Source organism: Octopus sinensis, linkage group LG4 (genome assembly GCF_006345805.1).
Source record: "Octopus sinensis linkage group LG4, ASM634580v1, whole genome shotgun sequence".
Classification (NCBI taxonomy): Eukaryota; Metazoa; Mollusca; class Cephalopoda; order Octopoda; family Octopodidae; genus Octopus; species Octopus sinensis.
Genome location: NC_043000.1, coordinates 16,027,796 through 16,053,694, shown reverse-complemented (window position 1 = coordinate 16,053,694; position 25,899 = coordinate 16,027,796). Strand labels below are relative to the sequence as shown.

The following is a 25,899-nucleotide window of genomic DNA, read 5'->3' as shown; positions in this document are numbered from 1 at the left end:
GTTTTTCTCACAGGTATGCCATGCTACAGGGAGTAATCAGTAAATGGAGCATGAAGCCATGTTTCATTTTCCATCTAAGCCAACTTTACCCCTTGTGTGTTACTAGAGCCCTTTGTATATCCATTTCATAAACCTCAAATTTTATTAGTATAAAAGAAAAGACCTTTTATTTCTTATTAATGAGAGGCCAATGATAATCAAGAAAATTATTGTATGACTTGATCTGTCTGTCTGACTGAGTAAAGCTGTATCTCTTTTACAGCAAGACACCTGTTTCTTTGTCATGCACTAACCTTTCGTCACCTAGCACAAGGTCACCTCCTCCAATGCCCCTTCTCCACTCAAAGGATCTTTGTCTTGTAAGTTACTTGGTGACCCTGCCAGTGCTGGTGCCATGTAAAAACCTTATACTAAAAGCCTTCTTCCCATATACTCTTACTCTTTTACTTGATTCAGTCATTTGACTGTGGCCATGCTGGAGCACCGCCTTTAGTCGAGCAACTCGACCCCAGGACTTATTCTTTTTGTAAGCCCAGTACTTATTCTATTGGTCTCTTTTTGCCGAACCACTAAGTGACGGGGACGTAAACACACCAGCAACGGTTGTCAAGCAATGCTAGGGGAACAAACACACACACATACATATATATATATATATACATACATATATACGACAGGCTTCTTTCAGTTTCCATCTGCCAAATCCACTCACAAGGCATTGGTCGGCCCGGGGCTATAGCAGAAGACACTTGCCCAAGATGCCACGCAGTGGGACTGAACCCGGAACCATGTGGTTGGTTAGCAAGCTACTTACCACACAGCCACTCCTGCGCCTATCCATTTTTTTTGTAAAAATTACAATTAATAAATAATTTGGAAGTATTTTAAAATAGGGCATTACTTTTCAATCACCTTGTAGTTCTACTTTCATCATCATCATCATCATCATTGTTTAACGTCCACTTTCCATGCTGGCATGGGTTAGACAGTTTGACTGAAGGCTGGCAAGCCAGAAAGCTGCACCGAGTTCCAATCTGTTCTGGCAAAGTTTCTACAGCTGGATGCTCCCCCTAATGCTAACCACTTTGAGAGTGTAGTGGGTGCTTTTTATGTGTCACCAGCACGAGGGCCAGTCAAGCGGTTCCAGATGCTGGAATGGTGCTTTTTATGTGCCACCGCACAGGAGCTAGTCAAGCGGTACTGGCAACAACCATGCTTGAATGGTGCTTTTTATGTGCCACCGGCACAAGGGCCAGTCAGGCAGCACTGGCAACAACCATGCTCAAATGGTGCTTTTCACATGCCACCAGCATGGGAGCCAATCAAGCGGCATTAATAGTAAACCTAAAGCATAGTAACTTTAAATAGGAAATAACTATGCAATTGTGGTCTTACTGATGAAGCAGCATGCACAGGATCAGTAGACCACATGTCTGGAAAGAAATGATTAGATAAAAATTGTCGTCCAATTCCCAAAGAGCCAGGTCCCTAGTGATGATAACATCATTTTTTTTTTACTTTTTATTATCCTCTTATCATTTCTGTCTTCATCTAATGATACAAAATTTTTTAGTCAGACAATTTAAAATTAATAAAACGAAAAGCTCGGTAGTAAACTTATCTTTTGATACTGTAAAAAGTTTGATAAAAGCCTATGGAAAATTCCAGAAAATTTAGATTTCAGAAAGTTCTACTTTCATCATCATCATCATCGTTTAACATCTGCTTTCCATGCTTGCATGGGTTGGACGGTTTGACTGAGGTGGTGAGCTGGCAGAAACGTTAGCACGCTGGGCGAAATGCTTTGCGGTATTTCGTCTGTCGCAACGTTCTGAGTTCAAATTCCGCCGAGGTCGACTTTGCCTTTCATCCTTTCGGGGTCGATAAATTAAGTACCAGTTACACACTGGGGTCGATGTAATCGACTTAATACCTATGTCTGTCCTTGTTTAGCCCCTTGTGGGTAATAAAGAAATAGGTTTGACTGAGGGCTGGCAAGCCAGAAGGCTGCACCGAGTTCCAATCTATTCTGGCAAAGTTCTTTGTTATAACAGCTGCAAAATCTCTCAATGGCTTAATCCTTTAGCATTCAAACTGGTCATATCTAGTCAAAATGTTCTACCCGTTATATGTTCAAACTAAGCCATATCCAGCCTCTCATACCTATGCTACAATATCATTCTAAAAGTAAACAATCATATCATTGAAATCTCAAAGCTACAAGTTAATGCATGATCAATTGAAAACAATATAATTTTGAATTTCAGAAGTAATTAATTGAAGAGATGTTATCTCAGGACAAATACTGCAGTAACTGGCCTGTTGATAGTGTATATACATTATGATGCATAGATGGCTATTTTAATTTAATACTGCATTACATTTGACTGAGTAATCTGAATGCTAAAGGGTTGAAGAATATATCTTCTATTTGTGACTTGTTTCAGTCATTGGACTGCGGCCATGCTGGGGCACTGCCTTGAAGAGCTTTAGACAAACAAATCAACTCTAGTACTCATTTTTTTAAAACCTGGTACTTATTCTATCAGACTCTTTTTTTTTTTGCTGAACTGCTAAGTCACGAGGGACATAAGCAAACCAACATCAGTTGCCAAGCGATAGGTGTGTGTGTGTGTGGGGGGGAGCAAACACAACAAAAACACATACAAATAAGACTGGAGCCTGGTGCAGCCTTCCAGCGTGCCAGCCCAGTCAAACTGCCAGCATGAATAACAGACGTTAAATGATGATGATGAAATACACACACGCACATATACGATGGGCTTCTTTCAGCTTCTGTCTACCAAATCCACTCACGATGTTTTGGTCAGCCTACGGCATAGTAGAAGACACCTTCCTGACATCCCTCCTTACTTTCTCATGTGCAACTCGAGATTTCTCAAAAGTGGCTGTCCCCTCATGCACAATCCTTCTCCACCTGCTACGATCAATAGCTATGCCTTCCCATGTGTCAGGAGAGATGCAAGCATCTCTTAAGGAAGCCTTCAGCAAGTCCTTATACCTCTTTTTTGGTTTATGTGGAGGTCGTTCTCCTTTAGCTAACTCTCCATAAAAGAGTTGTTTTGGCATCCTTGAATCCTTCATTCTGACCAGATGACCACTCCATCTGAACCTTTGCCTTAACACAAGAGCTTCTAATTACATACATACATAAATAAATGCATGCATAATACACACACACATACGCACATACACACACTTGTTGAATTGTTCTTGAAGCTGAACTTCGTTCTCTTCCAATCATTTTGAGAATAGAGTACAAAGAAGAGATAGTAATGACCTATAGATCATGCATGTAAAAACTAGTGTCACTCATGAATGCTATGCTTTAAGAAAGGTCAACCAAAGATGGAACTAATTAGCCATCTAAAGACATAGAAATGACTAATGATTTGCCATTAAATAAGCCTAAATAAATTGGTAGGCTGGCTTCTGTGCTGGTGGCACTTAAAAAAAGCACCATCCGAACGTGGCCGATGCCAGCGCCGCCTTGACCGGCTTCTGTGCCGGTGGCACGTAAAAAGCACCCACTACACTCATGGAGTGGTTGGCGTTAGGAAGGGCATCCAGCTGTAGAAACACTGCCAGATCAGACTGGAGCCTGGTGCAGCCTCCTGGCTTCCCAGACCCCGGTCGAACCATCCAACCCGTGCTAGCACGGAAAACGAACGTTAAACGATGATGATGATGATAGTTTCTCAGAGAATACATATCAAGACAGATGCTATAACCATAAAACATAATAAACATAATTTTGGTTAAATAACCTATGTTTCATACCCAATGGATTCGATTAGGTTGGATTGTTCTTGTTCAGTCTACTGCAGGACAAAGGGCTCATCATGTTCTCTCCACCTACCATGGTCCGATGTGGAGGATGTGGAATTGAACTTGAGATCATCCTGGTTTGATGAGCCCACTCAGTCTCACTGGCTGCTTGATATGACTTGGCATATTTTTTTTTATATTCTTACTCAGGAGTAAAGTCAATCTCAGTACACTAGAGTGGGTTGGGGGGGGGGAGGGGGGTCCACCAGAATAAAATATGAATCAAAGGGTTCCATTGGTAAAATATGGTTGTGAAACACTGCACTATATGTTTCAATGAATTATCGAAATAATAAAAATTTCTAAGGAATTCTTTCTTTTTTGTTTTTTTGTAAGGTAACCACCATTTTCAGCTATTGGTATATTAACCCTTTAGTGTTCAGATTACTCTGTTAAATGTAATACTTTTTCACTCAAATTGTTTTGAATTAATCCTGGATCATCTTACAGCTCTGAGGTTTCAATGATGTGATTACTTATTTTTAGAATGGCATTGTAGGTTAGGTGTGAGAGGCTAGACATCGCCAGTTTGAATATAAAATATGTAGAATATATTGGGCCGGATTTGGCCAGTTTAAACACTAAAGGGTTAAACCAGTATTTGGAATACAACTTAAAAGGTTTTATATAAAACCTATGATGGGTCTTTTCTCTCAAGCTATCATTCAGTTTTCAGCAGAGATTTTAATATGAATTTATTAACATATCAACTCTTAAAAGATGATTTGACTGATCTAATCAGCCAACCATTTTTGTGTTAGGAAGAAATGCTTGATTGTTTTGACAATGAATATATGTATCTATTGCTGGACCACTGAAATCTACAAGTTTTTCTTTTTCATTCTCTCTCTGTTTATTTTCTCTTATTCCTTCCTGCTGAAGAGCATAGGCTTGAAACATAAATGACTTTTCATTTTCTTGAGCATCAAACTAATACATTTGCTTGTTGTTCGTACACCTGTCTTTGTCTTTAGTTTTTCTGTAACATCCTTTTTCTATGCTAGCATGGGTTGGAAGGCTTGAATGGAACAAACATGGAAGAGGGCTGTAGGCAAGCTCCAAGGTCTGCTTTGGCACAAATTCTACTGCTTGGTGTCTTTCTTAACATCAACCACTTTACTGAGTGTACTGGGTTTAAACATTTTTTTTTTGTGTCACCAGCACTGGAGAGGTCACCAAGTACTTACATGACGAGATTCCCTCAACTGAGTGGGGTATAGTATTGAATAATGTGAAAGTATGACAGAGGGACAGGAAGAGGTGTCTTACTGAGGAGGTGAATACTCAGCCCCCATCCCCTACTAGAGAAAGAGGGTACAATAGATGGTGTGAGCATACCCTCAAGGTACAAGGTGAATGTGTGTGTGTAACTGGTATGTTTATTTTAAAAAAGCATTTTGCAGAACCTCTGCAATGTTATTAAAAGTGGCCCTTGTTGGGGTCTGTATAATATTTTGTTGTTAAAATTTATGTACAACTAGCAATATCGCCCGGCGTTGCTTGGATTTGTTTCGCCCCTTTAGAATTGGAATTTTTGGAAAGTAAAAATTATGTAGCTTGTTATTCTCTTTAAGTGAACATTTTTCTGGTTGAAATACACCAAAAAATGGAGACACAGCAGTCAAAAAAATCGTAAAAAATAGGGATTTTCATAGAAAAAAAGCACCTTTTTGATGTAAATAATTTTTGGTGTTAACATGGTCTGATTTGAATTTTTTTTTCTATGGAAGCCTTCTTCTATCATACTCTCAATTTTGGTCAACTTGCACTGCAGGGTCTCGGAGGAGATAGTGTTAGTTGAAGGCTACCAAACCTGCCATACACAGACAACTTCAGCTTTATATATATAGAGATAAATTGGTTCTGCTTCTACAAAACATTTTTATTATACAGTTCCTAATAATATCTTTATATATAAAAGTGAAGTTGTGTGTCTGTCTCCTACGATTTAGATTCCTAACTACTGCCACATTTTGCGGTGCAGTTTAACCAAAACCGGGTATCTTATAGTCGTGATTCATATCAAGCCCTTCTGGGTATTAGCGTGCGTCTACGATGAGTCTACGATTTAAAAAAAATTACCATCATTTTTTTCCATTTTAATGCATTTTTTCGCTATTATATAAGGGAAGTAACTCTCTAAAAATGTCTACGATGAGTCAACGATTAAAAAAAAAAATTACCATAATTTTTTCCCCATTTTTAATGCATTTTTTTGCTATTTTTTGGCTATAACTCTAAAAATGCTTATATAGTTATTTCCCTTACAAACCCGAGCAACGCCGGGCGATACTGCTAGTTTAATCATAAAAAATATAATAAGAGCTAACTGTCAAGACTACGTTATTTAACCTCAAGTGTTGGTAGCTGTACTTTAAGTTGACAAACTCGTGTGTCTGTAGTTGTATTTTAAGTAATGATATTCGAGTGTCAGCAGTACTGTAGTTACTTAAACCCCAGTGGCTGTCTTTTTTGCAGGCTGCTATTATAGTGCTGTCACTTTACCAGCAGACAAGTTTTATTCATCAACAATTAATGAGGCAGTGAAACAATTTTGTACAGTTTCACTTAACAAAGAAATAAGAACGTTCTAGTCTAATTAACTACATGTTGCTGGGTTTTTTTTTCTTCTTTTGTCTTTTTCTGTGATTTACGACTTAAAGAAAGAAAGAAAAAAAAAAAGAAACTGTTCTAGATTCTAAATGGTACAATTTGTGAACAAATTCCAATTGTATCTCATTATATTAAGCATTATAATTAATACTGCCACTCCATTCCCACTCTTCGAAGACTGGATATTTAGATTTGCTTGTCCCACTCTCATGGCTATAGCATTTGTTAAATCTCCTTCGAATTCTCTTTTTAGTGTAATTTGTAGAATAAGAAGAATTTTCTTAATGCCAAAATAATAAGACATTGTGAGAAGTGTCAAGGGACCAGCCATCAATATCATTGGACACCTGTTTTCCATGCTGGATTGGGGTGAATAGTTTAACAGGACCCAGTGAGCTGCAGGGCTGTGCTGAGCTCTAGTATCAGCATTGACTTGGTTTCTCCAGGTAGATGCCCTTCCTAATGCCAGTCACTCAGAACTCAGAGCCTATTTTGTGTTTCTGACACTAATGTTACCAAAGTCACTTGCAGAAAAAGATCAGGGAATACATACATATAAATAAATAAAACCTGTTATTAGATTAATATTTATCAACTGTGCTAAGACACACGGTAGATTCCCGTGTTCCAAGGTAGTTGAATTCGAACCTGTTTAAACTGAAGCAAAACTTATGAAAGTTATGATGGTATGATGATAAGTGTTTATATGCTAAAACAAAAACAAAAAAATTATCAGAGATGTACTTGCATAGCAAGTGTCCTGATCTGAAATTGTGTGCTGGAACGAAGTGAATCTAACGGTTTTTGTGTGTTTCTTAAATGGCTTATAAAGACCTTCCACGCTGCAAAAAAATTATCTTATATAGGAATGTTTGCAATGTAACAAGGAATTTAAACAGATTGAAATAAATTCATGTGACGTTTAGCTGCCTAGTTTTTAGCTTTTATTTACAGGTAATTCTTGTTTCCTTGCTCACTTTACCATGAGAGTATTAGAGATGACATTATGGGCAAGCACTATAGACCAGATGGATAACCCCTGAAACAAACGATTTAGTTCTAGAGGAGATGGGAGAGAAATGAAAGTTGGTGACAATGGTCAGACAACAAAAACTGCCATATTGGGGTCATGTCATTGGGGCCCAGAAGCTCTGTACCTGTATCTGTTGGGGTTGGCTGGACAGAAAGCAGTTTCATGGATGGCAGAAATGATGGAATGATTCCATCAATGACTGAATGGGGGAGAACTCTGGTGGAATGTCTTGATATAGCATGAGACCATGGGGTGTGGTGAAGAGCAGTGATTTTGTCTGAGGGTCCCTCAACCTAGAACTATGAGGATGGGCATATTCAGTCATTCATTCGTTGAGTTTTTGTTTAAAACAAGGGCAGCCTTTTAGGGTATGGTGAAAAGTGTTCTATCTATGACAATACTCTAGTTAACAGATTGTGTACCTAGTGCTTTATTATTTAACTAGCAGTATCGCCTGGTGTTGCTCGTGTTTGTTTCGACCCTTTAGAATTGGAATTTTTGAGAAGTAAAAATTTTGCATTATGTAGCTTGTTATTCTCTTTAAGCGAACATTTTTCTGGTTGAAATACACAAAAAATGGCAACACAGCAGTCAAAAAATCGTAAAAATTAGGGATTTTCATAGAAAAAAAGCACCTTTTTGATGTAAATAATTTTTGGTGTTAACATGGTCCGATTTGAATTTTTTTCTTCTACGGAATGAAGAACAAGCCTTCTTCTATCATACTCTCAATTTTGGTCAACTTGTGCTGCAGGGTCTCGGAGGAGATAGTGTTAGTTGAAGGCTACCAAACCTGCCATACACAGACAACTTCAGCTTTATATATAGAGAGATGTACTCTTTTATTTTGAAGACAGTAAGGTGTGATTTGAGGACAATACAGTTGCTATTTCTGAAAGATTGAATAATTGATATTTAGCTCTTGCAATATCCTTTTCACTTTCTGGCATTGAAAAGATAATTTTTTTTTAAGATGTTGAGAGGGATTTACAAACACTATTGGCAGGAATGTGGTAACAAGCAAATTCAAAGATTTATAGAAGCTTCAGTGCTTATGTATATATACTATAATGAAGAAAGCTGCTTATTAATTAGTTATGAGTTTGTAACTTTTACTAAAAGAAAGTAATTATTAACCTCAACACTTTCTTGAAAATTGTTAGAAATCCCAATTTTATATTTTTATCAAAATGTGGTTTTAATCTCTTTTTATTATTGAAGATTCCAACAGCACAATGCAATTTTAATTCACTGCAAGATAAAATAGAAAAATGGGTTTTTTTAAATGAAATTTTCTACAAATATTTTTCAGATGTTTTGATGATTTAATTACAATTATGTTGGGAAAAAAATTACTTTTGAGGATTATTCCACCCTTTGCTGAAAATTCTCAAAAAGAAATCTTTTATAGAAAGTGATGCACAACACTAAATGTGGGTTTCAAAAGCAGTTTTTTTTCTTTCAACATCATCATCATCATTGTTTAACATCCGCTTTCCATGCTAGCATGGGTTGGACAATTTTGACTGAGGGCTGGCAAACCAGATGGCCGCACCAGGCTCCAATCTTGATTTGGCAGAGTTTCTACAGCTGGATTCCCTTCCTAACGCCAACCACTCCATATTTAAATCATCAGAACATGAAAAAACAAACTCAAGATATGTGAAATATCTGCCCCTCCCCACCTTTTTTCGTTTTTGTTTTTTTTTACATTAAATTCCAATATAATTGTTATATACACCTTCTGAAAGGTATTTTGTTGAAAATACCATTAAAAAAAATATCCATTTTTCTGAAAGTTATGAGGAAACAAAGTCAAGGCATGTAAATTATCTGAAAATCACCCACCCCCCACTTTCCGAAAAGTTTTCATAACAAATTCCAGTTTAATCATAATCTACACTATATGAAGTGTACTGCAGAAAATTTCATTAAAAAAAAATCCATTATTTTAGAAAGTTATGAGGAAACAAAGTCAACAAAGTACACTTCTGTAGTTGTGCCCTAAATTTATTTACTGAGTGAACAAGTGCTATAGATGAATAAAAAGTACAAAGGAAAATTAATAAAAAAAAATTGCACAAATTGAAAATCAAATACGGAAATATCATTTAGCAACTGGTAGAAAACCATTTGGAGAGCGGTTTTCAGTGCTTAAGTATTATAATAACAGAGCCTATGGAGGGCACTGCTCAAGGACTTATGACAGACAAACTCTAGAAAGGGTCGTCACTGTGGATTAGCTAGGGAGTGGGTCTGCAGTGAAGGGGGCTTCTTCTAAGTATGAGTCAACCAATGGCTCTTGCCCTTATGTGTTTAACTAAATGTAACTTTCTCCAACACACTCTGGTTCTCTGTTGATTTTTGTGTATAGCTTAACCCTTTAGTGTTCAGATTACCCTGTTAAATGTAAGACTTTTTTCACTCAAATCGTTTTGAATTAATCATACATTATCTTATAGCTTTGAAGTTTCAATGGTATGATAGTTTATTCTTAGAATGTCAATGTAGGTTAGGTGTGAGAGGCTAAATATGGCCAGTTTGAATGTAAAAACATGTAAGATATTTGGGCCAGATATGGCTGGCTTAAACACCAAAGGGTTAACTAAATATGGAATTTACCTAACAGCTATGACAGCACTAACAAAACAACAGCAAAGAAATGATTTTCAGCATGGAGAACAGAAAAGTACATTTATCTGATAATCACTGGAGATTTTGTCCTATGTGTCATTCCCCTGGCTACCACCCTTAAGATTTCACATTGATGACAGTTCTATAACAGTTCTTGGGTGACTTCTAATATAGCGTCTAATATAGCTCCAAGCCAACCAAAATCTTGTGAGTGGATTTGGTAGACAGAAAGTGAAAGAAGCCTGTTGTATATGTATAAAAAATGTTTTCTGGGCAAGTGTCTTTTACTATAGTCTCAGGCCGACCAAAGCCTTGTGATTTTGTTAGATGGAAACTGAAAGAAGCCTGTCATATATGTATGTATATGTTTGTGTGTCTGTGTTTGTCCCCACCCAACTTCATTTGACAACTGATGCTGGTGTGTTTACATCCCTGTAACTCAACGGTTCGGCAAAAGAGACCAATAGAATAAGTACTAGGCTTACAAGGAATAAGTCCTAGGGTCGATTTGCTTGACTAAAGGTGGTGCTCCAGTATGGCTGCAGTCAGATGACTGAAACAAATAAAAGAATATATCATCATTATCATTCTTTAATGTCTGCCTTCCATGCTGGCAAGGGTTGGACAGTTCGACAGGAGGTGGCCAGGCAGAAGTCTGCACTCGACTTCTGTGTCTGTTTTGGCATGGTTTTTATGGTTAGATGCTCTTCCTAACACCAGCCACCCAGCAGAGTGGACTATATATATATAAGGGCATCCAACCATAAACAAGAGAGACAGAGACAGGCAGAAACAAGGAAAATGCCACTTGTATTTGAATACTATACAAATATTCTTTAAAAAAAAACTTTTCTTTTAATTTTTCCAAATTTAATTGTTTTCCATACTTACAGTTGAAAAAGTCTCAATGACTGAAAGCGGTACTGAAATGTTTTTTATAAAATTATTTTAGCATTTTCTATCTTGACTTTTTATTTCCGGATTGGTGCATTTTACGTACCACCGGCATATATATATATATATATGTATATATGTATATATATGCCGGTGGCACGTAAAATGCACCAATCCGACCGTGGCCGTTGCCAGCCTCGCCCGGCACCTGTGCGGGTGGCACGTAAAAAGCACCCACTACACTCACGGAGTGGTTGGCGTTAGGAAGGGCATCCAGCTGTAGAAACATTGCCAGATAAGACTGGAGCCTGGTGCAGCCTTCTGGCTTCCCAGATCCCCGGTCGAACTGTCCAACCCATGCTAGCATGGAGAACGGACGTTAAACGATGATGATGATGATGATATATGTATATATATATATATATATATATACACACACATACACATTAGTGATATCTTGCTGTTAATGTACACAACACACACACACACACACTTTTTTTTTTGTATTGGTGTTATTTTCCTGAATAACTTGAGTTTTAGTTGTCATTTGAAACTGATTCTGCATCACTTACATTGTTAATGCCTTTGGGAAAGATGGATATGTCACAACATTTCATTGTTGTTTCTTCTCTAAAATTGATGCGGACATTTTGATTTTATTTTAATGATCTAATGCTTTGATTTTTATTGTAAGAATCAGAGACAATCTCTCGTGCATCACATCAAACAACCATCTCCAATCTGTCATTTATTTTCCAAAAAAAAAAGGCCTGCAACATTACCATCAATGTTGCTGTAGGTTAATATATCTTAATTCTTAATCCTTAGTGTTTGACCTAGCCCATGATATCACTAGATAGATCTTATACAATATCCTTCTTATTGAAAAGCTTGAGGAAAATATCCTAGTTAGAAGCTCTTTAAGTCTATCCGACATTTAAATAACCTTGAGATGACAAGAAAACAAATCAAGTCATAAAGTAACCATGTCAGGATATAATAGCAAGTGAAAATATACTTCAGATTGGAATTCAGAACTAATAAGTTATTCAGAAAAACATCTTTTATCTTTCAAAGGATTATTCTTTACTTTTTCTTTGCTTTTTCTTTTTCCACTTTTTTGATATTTTTCCAGTGACTCTGAAATAAATATGGGTGTGGCTGTGTGGTAAGATGCTTGCTTTCCAACCACATGATTTCAGATTCAGTTTTACTGTATGGCACTTTGGGCAAGTGTCTTCTATAGCCTTTAGGCTGATCAAAGCCTTGTGAATGGATTTGGTAGACTGTAACTAAAAGAATCCTGTCATATATAGATACATACATCTATCTAATATAATAAATGTGTAAACTAATTTCTGTGTGTCAGTGTGTCACATTAAGACCCCTCTCTCACTATTCAATGACACTCTTACTATTCCTCATGATGGGGTGAGAGTAATAGTAGGCATAACGATGGTGAGGGCAGTGGCAAAGACAGTGAGAGAGAGAGAGAGAGAGAGAGAAAGGAACAGAGAGGGAGAGAAAGAGAGACAAAGAAATTTAGGGAGAGTTGATGTTTTATTAAAAGTAGAAGTGTTGATGGTGGCAGTGGAAGTAATAATAAAAGAGAGAGAGAAAGAGTGGGTATGTGAGAGAAAGAGTGAGAGACTATGTACAACTTTGTTTAACCATGTTTCTTTAACAGAAATTCTTGTGGCCAACATACTGAACACTATAATTTTTGTTTTATGTTTTGCTTTCTTTAATACACACACACATATAAAATACACTTTAATTGAAATAAAGCTTCCCCCAAATTAAACATATCTAATATAATAAATGTGAATGTGTGTCACACTTTTTCAACTTTAATAAACCCTTTCTACTGGAAACACAAGGCCTCAAATTTTGAGGGAAGGGATTAAGTCAATTACATTGACCCCAGTATGTAACTTTTACTAATTTCATCAACCCCAAAAGGATGAAAGGCAGAGTTTACCTCTGCGGAATTTGAACTAAAAACCTAACAGCAGATGAAATACCGCTAAGCATTTCGCCTGACGTGCTAACAATTCTATCAATGTCAGTATGTCACACTTTTTAAACTTTACTCCTAGAGGCCGTATTCCAACATATCATACCATTTTGGAATCAGGCTGACTCCATGAGTAAATTAAAAACATTCTGGGTGAATCTGGACCCACAATCCTGAAATTTTGGATTCCCAGGTTTTCATTACTGTGATTGTTTTCAGCAATTTTTTTTTTTTTTTTCCTACGCATTTTTTGGGGACAAATTTTTTAGTACAATAACAATTTTCATAATCTAAAGGCTAACTCTATGGGTAAATTAAAAACATTCTGGGCCGAATCCAGACCTGCAATCCTGAAATTTTGGATTCCTATGTTTTCATTATTGCGATTGTTTTTGGCAATTTTTTTTTTACATGATTTTTTGTGACACATACGATTATCATTGGGATATGACTCTGGAGGAAACAATTCCAACAAACCCCTATCGGGCAGCTTTTAAGCTAGTATATACACATGTACATGATGGCCCAAAAGTAGGTTTACAGTTATTCAACTATCTCTTTCACATTCATATATTAACAGTTTAGATCTTAATTATAAAAAAAATATGAAACCATTAATCTATGCTAATTCAGTTAATTTTGTCAAGCTCCCTTTTCAGTTTGTAAGATAGAAATTTAAATGTAATAAAATGTTTTAAAAGATATTTAAAGTGCCTATGTGATAACTGTAAACCTACTTTTGGGCCAACCTGTGTATAGTGTGGGTGTTTTTGTTTGTGTGTGTGTGTGTGTCTATACATATATACGTGAAATCGTTGCCAGAGCAACAAGCTGGCCTCTGTGCCGATGGCATGTTAAAAACACCATTCAAGTGTGATCGTTACCTGTGTCGCCTTACTAGCACTTGTGCTGGTGGCACATGAAAAAACGTGAGGTTGTTGCCAGTACCGCTGGACTGGCTCCTGTTCAGGTGGCACATAAAAGGCACCATTTGAGCATGGCCATTGCCAGTACTGCCTGACTGGCCCTCATGCCGGTGGCACGTAAAAGCACCCACTACTCTCTCGGAGTGGTTGGCGTTAGGAAGGGCATCCAGCTGTAGAAACACTGCCAGATCAGACTGGTGTCTGGTGCAGCCATCTGGTTTGCCAAACCTCAGTCAAATTGTCCTACCCATGCTAGCATGGAAAGTGGACGTTAAACGATGATAATGATGATGATATCTATATATGTGTGTGTGTCTGTGTTACTGTCTTCTTACTTTGACTGGGCACCATAGTTGTAAATGAGTGCCCATGTCATGCAAGCAGTGTCCTATGTTTCATGTTTTGTCATGAAAGGATATTACCTCGGAAACAAGTAAGGGTTGGCAACAGGAAGGGCATCAGACTATAGAAAATCAGCCTCAACAAATTCCATCTGACCTATGTGGAGCAAGCATGGAAAAATAGAAATTTGAATAAAAAACAGTTTGCTACTTTTTTAAAATTCTATTCATTATTTCCAGTTTGGGAAGTTCTGAGAATTGAAAATTTCAGATGTTTAGCTTAGTTGAAGAAGAAAGAGCTAAATGTTGTGTTTGGTTTTAAATTCTAATCTTTTATACAACAGACAGTAAAATGACTATGAGATGTATTATTATTGTTATGATTTTATCTTAATATAACCAACAACAAACACATTTCGTCAATACAAAAGTCTTTATTAGATAAAAAATAACATTATCAAAACATGAAGGTAAACAAATAGCAGCTTATACACCAGAAAATATGGTAATTGTAGTGGCAGTGACAAGTTCGTTTGTTAGTTGCTAGTTGATAGTGTAGAAGAGAGGGAAAGAGTAAGGAATGCACGGTGCTGACTAGAAAGGAAGAAAAGATAATGGTGACATTCTCTTCGCTTGCCATACGAATAGAACAGAGTGGTGACATTTAGTAGAGATGACCGGAAGTTGTTCCTCTTTGATTACTTTCACAAACAGCAGTAGCTTTCTTCAATTGAATACACGTTGTTAATTGGTTGAAATTATCCAAATATGACAACTTTAACATGAAATAACTTCTAAAACATGAAATTTTGCCAAAAATGTTCAGAGTAAACCGTGTTCTATGTGAGAAATTCTACCAGTATTCGAAGTTTCAAACTGTTTAGTTTAAAAAAATTAATTTAAAAAATCTGTGACTGAGATGGAATAGATCCTAATGGCGTAACTACTGGACATATCATTTGCTGTACAGAACTCCATATATATCTAAAATATCTTCACTCTAAAGAAAGAGTGCTTGCAAGAATGCAATAATTATAAGGCAATTTTCTTCATATCCTAGCCAAGCAAAACTGTTTTGAAAATTATTCAAAACTGGCTTCAGCATATATCAGGAAGGAAATTGGCTGTAAAACATGATGCTTGCAGAAAATTAAAGGAACAAGCAATTGAATAATCCCCCCCCCCCCAAAAAAAACCCCCAACAAAAACAAACAAACTGTAGTTGGATAATAGAAACATCTTGGGAATACTGCAAAGAGGTCTACTTGTGCTTGCATTGATTACAGTAAAGTTTTTGCTATAATCATGGACATGGCTGAAAAAAAAATGGTTCCATCAGTATATTTAGTTTTTCAGATCAAGAATCTAAAAAGCAAGAACAGAATTTAGGGACACAGTGGTTTACAACTGAGTAAAAGGGCTCCATTATGTTGCATATGTTCCTCTATACAGCAACAGTAAAAATATCATGAGGAAAGAGAGATTAGGTGAGATGAAAGGGGTTAAAATGGCAGGACTGGCAATTGACAATTGTCGGCCTTGTTGGCTGCTAATGAAGAGGGTCTGAGAAGAATGCTGGAAAAGGAAAGAAAAGTGCACACGTTGGCTAGACTAAAACATAATGAATGAAAGAAAGAAAATATAAACTACTAAAGTTATGTCAACTTCAAATTTAAAGGAATTTAAGACCGAGGTCAGATAGTGAAAGTGAAAGTGGATTTAAAGGCTGAAAGAAACAGATGCTCAAATGGAATTAAAAGAATAGTTCTTAAGAAGGCTGCTGTGATGAGGCTACAGAAAAATATGATAGATAAGACAATTTTTCAAACAACAAGGCAGAGATTAAGAGCAGTGTTACATCATTAATGTATGAACTGAAAGCTTGACAAATAACATAGAATGAAAATTGAAACATTTGAAATGGAGTGTTGGAGATGATTGTTGAGATTATCATCAATGGGTGAACATACAGATCAAGTGAAACCTGAGAGTGCTTTGGAAGTATTAATTGTGAAATAAAGGTTAAAATTCTTTGGTTATATTATAAGGGTAGATGGCATTGAAAGGAGAATTTTATTAGGATAAACTAAAGGTTGAAGAGAAAGGGGATGACCATAAATTAGGAGAGTAGATGGGGTGAAGGAGTTGGTTGCTAGTTGATAGTATAGAAGGGAGGGAAAGAGTAAGGAATGCACGGTGCTGACTAGAAAGGAGGAAAGGATAACGGTGACATCCTCTTCACTCGCCGTACGAATAGAACAGAGTGGTGACATTTAGTTGTAAATAGCCCCTGATGTGTGTGAGGAATTGGTGTAGTATATCCGTGAGATCCTGAATTGAACATGAGAGAGAAGGAGAGAGAGAGATTTGGTGTAGCAGATACATGAACAACTTTGCTTCACTCAGAAGATCCTGTAAGACCAAAATATGTCCAGGGTTTTCATTGTGTCTGCTAGAGATCATATAGCCTTCCCTTCACTGTATTACCTATTTCTTTACTACCCACAAGGGGCTATACACAGAGAGGACAAACGGATTAAGTTGATTACATCGACCCCAGTGCATAACTGGTACTTTATTTATCGACCCCGAAAGGATGAAAGGCAAAGTCAACCTCACCTACTTTTAGTTTTAATTAACTGGGACTGAATGTGACAACTCATTTGAAAATTAGAAATTATTATTTTCATTTTGAATTTTTGCACTTTTGTTTAGCTAATTTGTTCAATTATATTCAATAATTGTTCAATATCTTTCTTCAATAGCAGTATAGTCTCTATTTGCTAAATCATATTGCTCTCTACGTTTACTTTTCTGTTACCAATCTGTCTGCAACTGCTCCTGGTTCTGCGATACAAACTTCATTCTTTTGAAGTGATCTAAATTAAAGACTTCCATCATGATTTCATGCTGAGTTTTGTTCCATACACCAGCTTAATAACGACAAAGTTATTTTACTAAATTCTTCATTTTCAAAATTAATTAAAATAAAGGCAATATATTTCAACAGAAATATGGTAATAAATTGGTTAAGTAAATTAGCACTTACTTCACTATTAGATTATTGGGTCTCCATTGAATTCTGTCTTGTTGAATTCAACTATTGAATTCAAGAGAAATATATTGATAGAGTTTGCTATGTTTTCTTGAAGCATACAAAAAGGATTTAACACTTTACCATTTAAACTTGTCATATTTAGCCTAAATATTCTACCTTCTTTTATGTTCAAACTGACTAAATCCAGCCTCTTATACCTACCCTACAATGTCATTCTAAAAATAAACAATCACATCATCAGAATCTCAAAGCTATGAAATAATTCATGATTAATTCAATACAACTTGGATAAATATGTATTACATTTGACAGGGTAATCTGAATGCTAAAGAGTTAATGTCAGTATTGAAAACTAGCAAAACATGTCACATGCATAGCATCCATCTATTTGTGCAATCCTTCTATTTACAGTTAGGGAGAGTTGTGCATTGACAGTTAAAAGAACACAGGCCCCTGCCACTGTAGGTATCTGAATTGATACTTTTTTTGATTGGCAAGCAAATACTCTATGGAATTGGCTACATAAAACCCTAAAAATAAATCTAAAATAGTAAGCATGTTAGGATGGAGATAGAAATATAGGAAACTATCAAATAGATAAAATTGATTAAAAAGAAAAAAAAAAGGCATAGGAGTTGCTGTGTGGTAAGTAGCTTGCTTACCAACCACATGGTTCCGGGTTCAGTCCCACTGCGTGGCACCTTGGGCAAGTGTCTTCTACTATAGCCTCGGGCCGACCAAAGCCTTGTGAATGGATTTGGTAGACGGAAACTGAAAGAAACCCATCATATGTATATATATATATATATATATATACACATATGTGTGTTTGTGTGCCTGTGTTTGTCCCCCCAATATCGCTTGACAACTGATACTAGTGTGTTTACATCTCCATCACTTAGTGGTTTGGCAAAAGAGACTGATAGAATAAATACTAGGCTTACAAAGAATAAATCCTGGAGTCAATTTGCTCGACTAAAGGCGATGCTCCAGCATGGCCGCAGTCAAATGACTGAAACAAGTAAAAGAGTAGAGTATGTTCTGAGAAAATACAAGTTGTGAAAAATCTTAGCCCTTTAAATGTAACCTACCTGAGATTGCCTTTCAAATCTGTTTCAAAGAATTCTTAATTAACCCTTTCATCTCTATATTTGTAATGAAATACACTGGCTCTGAGTTTCAATTAATTTTGAAACGAATGAAGTATTTGAAAGGATTTATTATATCTTTTTATTTTCATTATTAAACTAATATTTGGAATGTAATCTTACAAAAGGTTCTTAGATAATCATGTTGGGATATTTTAATTTTAGTACAAACACTTTAAAAATAGGCAGTTTTGTGTTAGAAAAACAAGAGGTAGTCTCAGGTGGTTTGGTATCAAAATGATTGAATTAAAACCTATTGTCATTTCATGCGAGTACCATTCATTATATTGTTCCAAACACCAGCTTAATAAAATTTAAAAAAAAACAAGTTATTTTCCTAAATGCCTCCTTCATTATCATCATCATCATCATCATGAAAGTTCAATTAAATCAATCAAGCTGATTACTCAGTGTTTCTTTCTGTTTTAACCTGCTTTATGCTAACCATTTTTTGTGCTAAAGAGAATACGTAGCAAGATCTTTTCTCTAATCATCATCATCATCGTTTAGCGTCCGTTTTCCATGCTAGCATGGGTTGGACGGTTCAACTGGGGTCTGTGAACCGGAAGGCTTCATCAGGCCCAGTCAGATCTGGCAGTGTTTCTACGGCTGGATGCCCTTCCTAACGCCAACCACTCCGTGAGTGTAGTGGGTGCTTTTTACGTGCCACCCGCACAGGGGCCAGACAGAGCTGGCAAACGGCCACGAATGGATGGTGCTTTTTATGTGCCACCGGCACGGGGGCCAGGCGAGGCTGGCAACGGACACGAACGGATGGTGCTTTTTACGTGCCACCGGTACGAGATATATATATAGGAAAATAAGGCGGCGAGCTGGCAGAAATGTTAGTAAGCCGGGCGAAATGCTTAGCGTTATTTCGTCTGTTGCTATGTTCTGAGTTCAAATTCCGCCGAGGTCGACTTTGCCTTTCATCCTTTCGGGGTCGATAAATAAAGTATCAGTTTCACACTGGGGTCGATGTAATCGACTTAATCCCCTTGTCTGTCCTTGTTTGTCCCCTCAGTGTATAGCCCCTTGTGGGCAGTAAAGAAATAAGAATATATATTTATATATATTTTCCTTGATCAATTGCAGTTCAGATATTAAATATTTTAAGCACTTTTATTCTTTTTGTAGCTCATAAGGTGCAGGCAAGCCTGTGTGGTTAAAAAGTCTACTTCTCAACCACGAGGTTTTCGGTTCAGTCCCATTACATGGCACCTTACCCTAGTACCGCTCATTGTAACCACAGGCTGACCAAAGCTTTGTGAGTGGATTTGGTAGAGAGAAACTAAACGATCGTATGTGGGTGTTGTTTGTATGTGTTCCCTTGTCTTGACATTATGAGATTATTGTAAATGAATTTTAACATTCTGAAAAACCATATCTGGCCAAAGGGAAATATTAGCTTGGAAACAAGTAAGGACTGGCCATAGAAAATCTCTCAATAATCTCTGCCTGACTCATGCAATCATGGAAAAATGGATGTTAAAATAATAATAATAATAATAATAATAATGATGATGATGATGAATGCATATCAGTAGACCTCATCACCAATGGATTAAGTGTAAATATCATTAATATTAAAATGGAAAATATTGAATAACAATTATTTTGTTTACTCAATTATTTGTAACTTTATTTCATTTAATAAAAAAGAACTTTTAGTATCCTTTTTTTCCCTGGGTAACAATTATAAGATTATAAGATAGGGATTGCTTTTTTTTTTGTTTTTCTCGTTAATTTCATTTCCTTCCTTATTACTCAACAAAAAAGTTATAGGGATACCTATTTGTCTGTTAGGCAGGCTGTGGCAAGCAGTATTCATGAAAAATATCAAATTAAACACTGAAACTCAAGAAGACCCATACTCCGCGGCTTAAGACTGATCCTTCTGGTTGTGTGAAGCACTTGTGGAGGTGCCAAGTAAGAGCACCCAGCACACTCTGTAAAGTGGTTGATGTTAGGAAGGGCATTCAGCTGTAGAAACCAAGCATTACATTTGAAAAAAATAATCTGAATGCTAAAGGGAATGATCGGAGGGAGATTTGGGGTCTTTTTTTTTTGACAGCTGAGCTACTGCATAATGGCTCTATCATTTCATTATACTAGCAGTTTTCAAAGAGCCATGCATTGTGTTGCTATCCATATCAAAAAGGCAGTGGAATTACTGATACTGAGTTACAACTGAAGAAATGATAATATAACTGGATACCCATTAATATATTTCATATATTCATTATAGAGTGTATATATTCTTTGCAGTGAAGTAGTTATTGTTGTCAAGTCCCTATTCAGGCCTGATCAAGCAGGCATTTTATGATGATGATGATGATGATGACGCCGCCGCTGACGACGGGGGGAAGGCATCATAGCCATGTGTTGAGGGATTCTTTGGGGTTTGAATAATTCACCTCTGGAAACATGGGCATTTCGTTCAACATCCTTAACCCTTTAGCATTTAAACCGGCCATATCCGGCCAAAAGTATTCTGCCTGTTTTATGTTCAAACTGACCAGATCTGGTCTCTCACACCAACCCTACAATGTCGTTTTAAAAATTAACAGCTACCTCATCAAAATCTCATAGCTACAAGATAATGCATGATTAATTCAAAACAATGTGGATGAAAAAGCTTTAATTTTGGCAGAATAATGTGAACACTAAAGGGTTAAACAACCCTTATTCAGGGACCTTTTGAGTGGGATGGGTTACTCGATCTGAAGAAAATTCTAACTGGGCCCCACCTGCACGGTTATGTGATGCATGTGCCTGGTGTACCCTTATCAGACGAGTAGTCATGATGGGTATACTGGGCTTCGTATATTTTACCCCAGTGTCACTTTGATGGCATGCACTGCCCTCTCACTCAATAATAATAATAAAATAAAATAAAATAAAACCACTGGAAGTGAATGTCCTCTCATTTATCCAGTGTATGGTTTGAGGGAGATTTAGCTGCTATTTGTATCCATTTGAGTAACATATAAAGGTTTCCTTGTTGGTTTCATATGCAGTGAAGCATTGGTGTCTAAGGTTTGGTGAATGTTTGTCACTCTGCTGGAAGTCAGTATTACTGAAGCAAGTTCATTAAGTTTGTGAAATTAATTGTGATTAGATCTTAACTTCATTGTGTAATTAATTGCGACTGTTTTGAATTTTATTGTATTACCATATTCCATAGAAATTTTCAAACCATAGAGTTCAGAACAATGCCTTTTAATGGAGTACAGGTTCTGGTTTATGGAATCAAGTGAGGTTCAGGGTGGGTTTGAACATGTTTTGGAATCACTGCTTTCTGTAATTAAATTTCTTTTGAACTTTAATTGTCAATTCTAGGATTTATTCTAAATTTGGAAATTGTAATTTTCTTGAATATTGTAAAAGCATTATGTTAATTTCACTGAAAAAAAAAAAAAAATGAAAGCATATTTACAGTGGTAACTATGGTTTTTATGGAGAGAAAACCTAATTTAATTTTGCTTTATAGGAACTGTCATCTTGTTTATCTTTCTTCTTGTGCATAAAACCATTTAGCGAATTGGTGGCAGATTTGGTCTCTGGATAATCTTTTAGATTTTTAGATGTGTTGAGAAAGAGATAAAGTAAAAACCCCTTTCGGTCATGAATGACCATGGGATTGCACCTAGAAAGTTCCCCTCTGAGGCACAAGTCTGGGCAAGGTTGTTTATGGAAGACCAGCAGTTTGTTCATGCATACTAGCTTCCACTCTCCATGCCACTGGTGTTATCCAAGGGAAAGGCAAAAGGGGCTGATACAGCTTGGCCCCAGTGACATAGCAACTCATTTCTACAGCTGAGTGAACTGGAGCAACGTGAAATAAAGTGTCTTGCTCAAGAATATAACACATGGCCTGGTCCGGGAATCAAACTCTCAACCTCATTCCTGTGAGCCTGACACTCTAACCACTGAGCCACGCAATAGTTTCCTGTTGCCCATTGGAAGATTTAAACCAGTACTTCAATATAAGGTGCAGGTGTGGCAGCGTGGTAAGAAGTTTGTTTCCTCGCCACATGGCTTCGGGTTCAGTCCCACTTTATGGCACCTTGGGCAAGTGTCTTCCACTATAGCCTCTAGTCAACCAAAGCCTTGTGAGTGGATTTGGTAGATGGAAACTGAAAGAAACTTGTTACATACATGTGTGTGTTTGTGTTACTGTCTTGACATGATATGATAGTTGTAAGCGAGTGTCACTGACATGAGAGTAGTGTCTTTCATTTCCAGTCTTTTGTGTAAGCATGTTTGGTTATGTTGCCAATAAGAGTTGGCACCAGGAATAAGTTTTGAAAATGCCAAAATATATTTATCAGTTTTGTCCCTTCTTTTATAATTATAAGTGCTTGGTGGAGGCGCAATGGCCCAGTGGTTAGGGCAGTGGACTCGCGGTCATAGGATCGCGGTTTCGATTCCCAGACCGGGCGTTGTGAGTGTTTATTGAGCGAAAACACCTAAAGCTCCACGAGGCTCCGGCAGGGGCTGGTGGTGATCCCTGCTGTACTCTTTCACCACAACTTTCTCTCAATCTTACTTCCTGTTTCTGTTGTACCTTGTATTTCAAAGGCCAGCCCTTGTCACTCTCTGTGTCATGCTGAATACCCCGAGAACTACGTTAAGGGTACACGTGTCAGTGGAGTGCTCAGCCACTTACACGTTAATTTCACGAGCAGGCTGTTCCGTTGATTTGGATCAACCGGAACCCTCGTCGTCGTAACCGACGGAGTGCTTCCACCACAATTATAAGTGCTACACGATTAATAAAGCAGTGAATGTTTAACGGACCTATATTTTAATTTTGCACTGATTGTTGTACCATAAGTTGTCAAACCCTGTGGTAATTAAGTGAACTTAGGTAGTTAATTTTAGAAGCAATCCTTTTACCATAGGGAATTTCATTAATTAATGATTCTGTGTGTGTGTGTGTGAGTGATATTTTTTATTGGTTTCAGTCATTTAACTGAAGTCATGCTGGAGCAACACCTTCAGAAGTTCACTCAGTTGTATTGAACCCAGGAATACTTGCTTCGTTGTTCTCTATTTATCATTATGGGACATAAAGGAGACACTAACATAAGCCACAGTGGACTTCAGAGTGTAAATATAAATAGAAATGCACATGTGCATGTGCACTTATGCACATGCACACACACACACACACACACACACACACACACACACACTCTCTCTCTCTCTCTCTCTCTCTCTCACACACTCACACACACACACACATACACACACACTCACACTCACACACACACTCTTTCTCTCTCTCTCATACACACACACAGAGGGTGACAGACAGACAGACAGAGAGTGAAGGTTGAAATTGAGTGTTTTTATATGCAGTGTCAAAACAACTGTGTCAAAATGTCTCATCTCAGAAAAAATTTCATTTCAGATTTTCCTACTTTTTCCCAATCCAAGTTATTCAAAATTTAATTTTAAAAAATGCATTAGACCTTTTCCATCTTATTTCCAGTGGGATTGAACCCAAGACCACATGGTTTGGAAGCAGGCTTCTTATCTACAGTCATGTCTATCTAGAGATGATTATTTAACCCTTTAGTGTTTAAACCGGCCAAATCCAGCCCAATATATTCTACATGTTTTATATTCAAACTGGCAATATCTAGCCTCTCACTCCTAACCTACAATGCCATTCTGAAAATAAGCAATCACATCATTGAAACCTCAAAGCTATAAGATAATGCACGATTAATTCAAAACAATTTGAGTGAAAAAGTATTACATTTGACAGAGTATTCTGAACACTAAAGGGTTAAAAGATATCAGTCCATCACTGGAGTTCATTCTTCTTTTCTCTTCCTCTTTATCTCTTTCCTTTTGGAAGTTATTTGCTAAGGTTAGTTTTGGAAAGGGATGGGCTCCATCAGACTTAGATTCCCAAGATAGATTCATGTCATGATAGCATACAACCCCATGAGAAGTTGAAAGCCTAAGGCAAGGCAATGTTTTGACAAAAAAAAAACAAAAAAAAACCCTCAATGTTTTTAATGAAGCTTAATATAAAAAAATGAGTAGCCAAACTTAATGGTATCCATATTACTATAGGCAATTGTTGTGCAGCCTTAGTTCAGGCTACATTTATGCCCACGGGCATATGACGTAATGGTTAAGAGCGTGGGCTACTAACCCCAAGATTCCAAGTTCAATTCCAGACAGTGACCTGAATAATAACAACAACAACAGCAACGACAATAACAACATCGAAAAATACCTTAGGAATGAGAACCTAGGTTCGAAATTTCCCCCAAGAAACCTGATGAAGGCTGGAGGGTATACCAGCCAAAATGTGTTAACAACAAACAAGATGAGGACAAATATCTGTCAAATGTAAATAATGTACATTTATGCAGAGCTATCACAATAGGGTAAGGTTTGAGGCAAATTTGGTTGCTACTTTTTGCAGGTTGAATGATTACATAAGGCTACCTTGATGTAGTTTTTCCCTCCTATCTACTAAAGGAGTCACAAGCTCTTGCACACACAAGTATACACATGACAGAACTTCATCCTACTAAATTCAATCCCAAGGCTTTGGTCAGTCCAAGGCTTTAGCAGAAGACACTTGTCCAAGGTGCCACGCTGTGAAACTGAATTTGAAACCATATGGTTGAGAAATGAGCTTCCTAACCCCATATCCATGCCTATTAATAACATGTAGATGAAACTCTACCATAAAAATCAGAAGCTTGTAGTAGAATTAGTTAAGAAATTTAATGGTAAATGAATAGTACCATAAATGGTAGTTGGATGGCAGAATCAGTACAGAGATGTACTTGCATAGCAAGTGACCTGATCTGAGATCGTGTACTGGAACGAAAACAATTGCAGTGTGGAAGGTGTTTACAAGCCATTTAAGAAACACAAAAAAACCGTTAGATTCACTTCAACATTTGAATTTAATTTGTCAAAATATTTTTGTCACTTTGAGACTGCGACCTGTTCATCATCATCATCATCATCATTTAGCGTCCGCTTTCCATGCTAGCATGGGTTGGACGGTTCAACTGGGATCTGTGAAGCCAGAAGGCTGCATTAGGCCCAGTCTGATCTGGCAGTGTTTCTACGGCTGGATGCCCTTCCTAACGCCAACCACTCCGTGAGTGTAGTGGGTGCTTTATACGTGCCACCCGCACAGGTGCCAGACGGAGCTGGCAAACGGCCACGGACGGATGGTGCTTTTATGTCCGTATCTCAGTACAGTCTGAGACCAAATACCATGTAGTTTTTGGTTATGTCCTTTGTGTGCTGAGTTCAAATCCTAGCCTTTCCCATTTTGCCTTTATTTTCTTTGATCAATAAAGTAAGGGTTGGTGTTGATTTCATTGATGATTCTCTAGA

The 25,899-nt window shown here is 37.1% G+C and overlaps 1 protein-coding gene across 3 annotated transcripts in view; it reads left to right on the top strand.

The window, feature by feature from the left end:
* Positions 1-25,899, top strand: part of LOC115210968 (aprataxin and PNK-like factor) — a 121,603-nt gene that overhangs the window by 33,755 nt on the left and 61,949 nt on the right. The window lies entirely within an intron of this gene.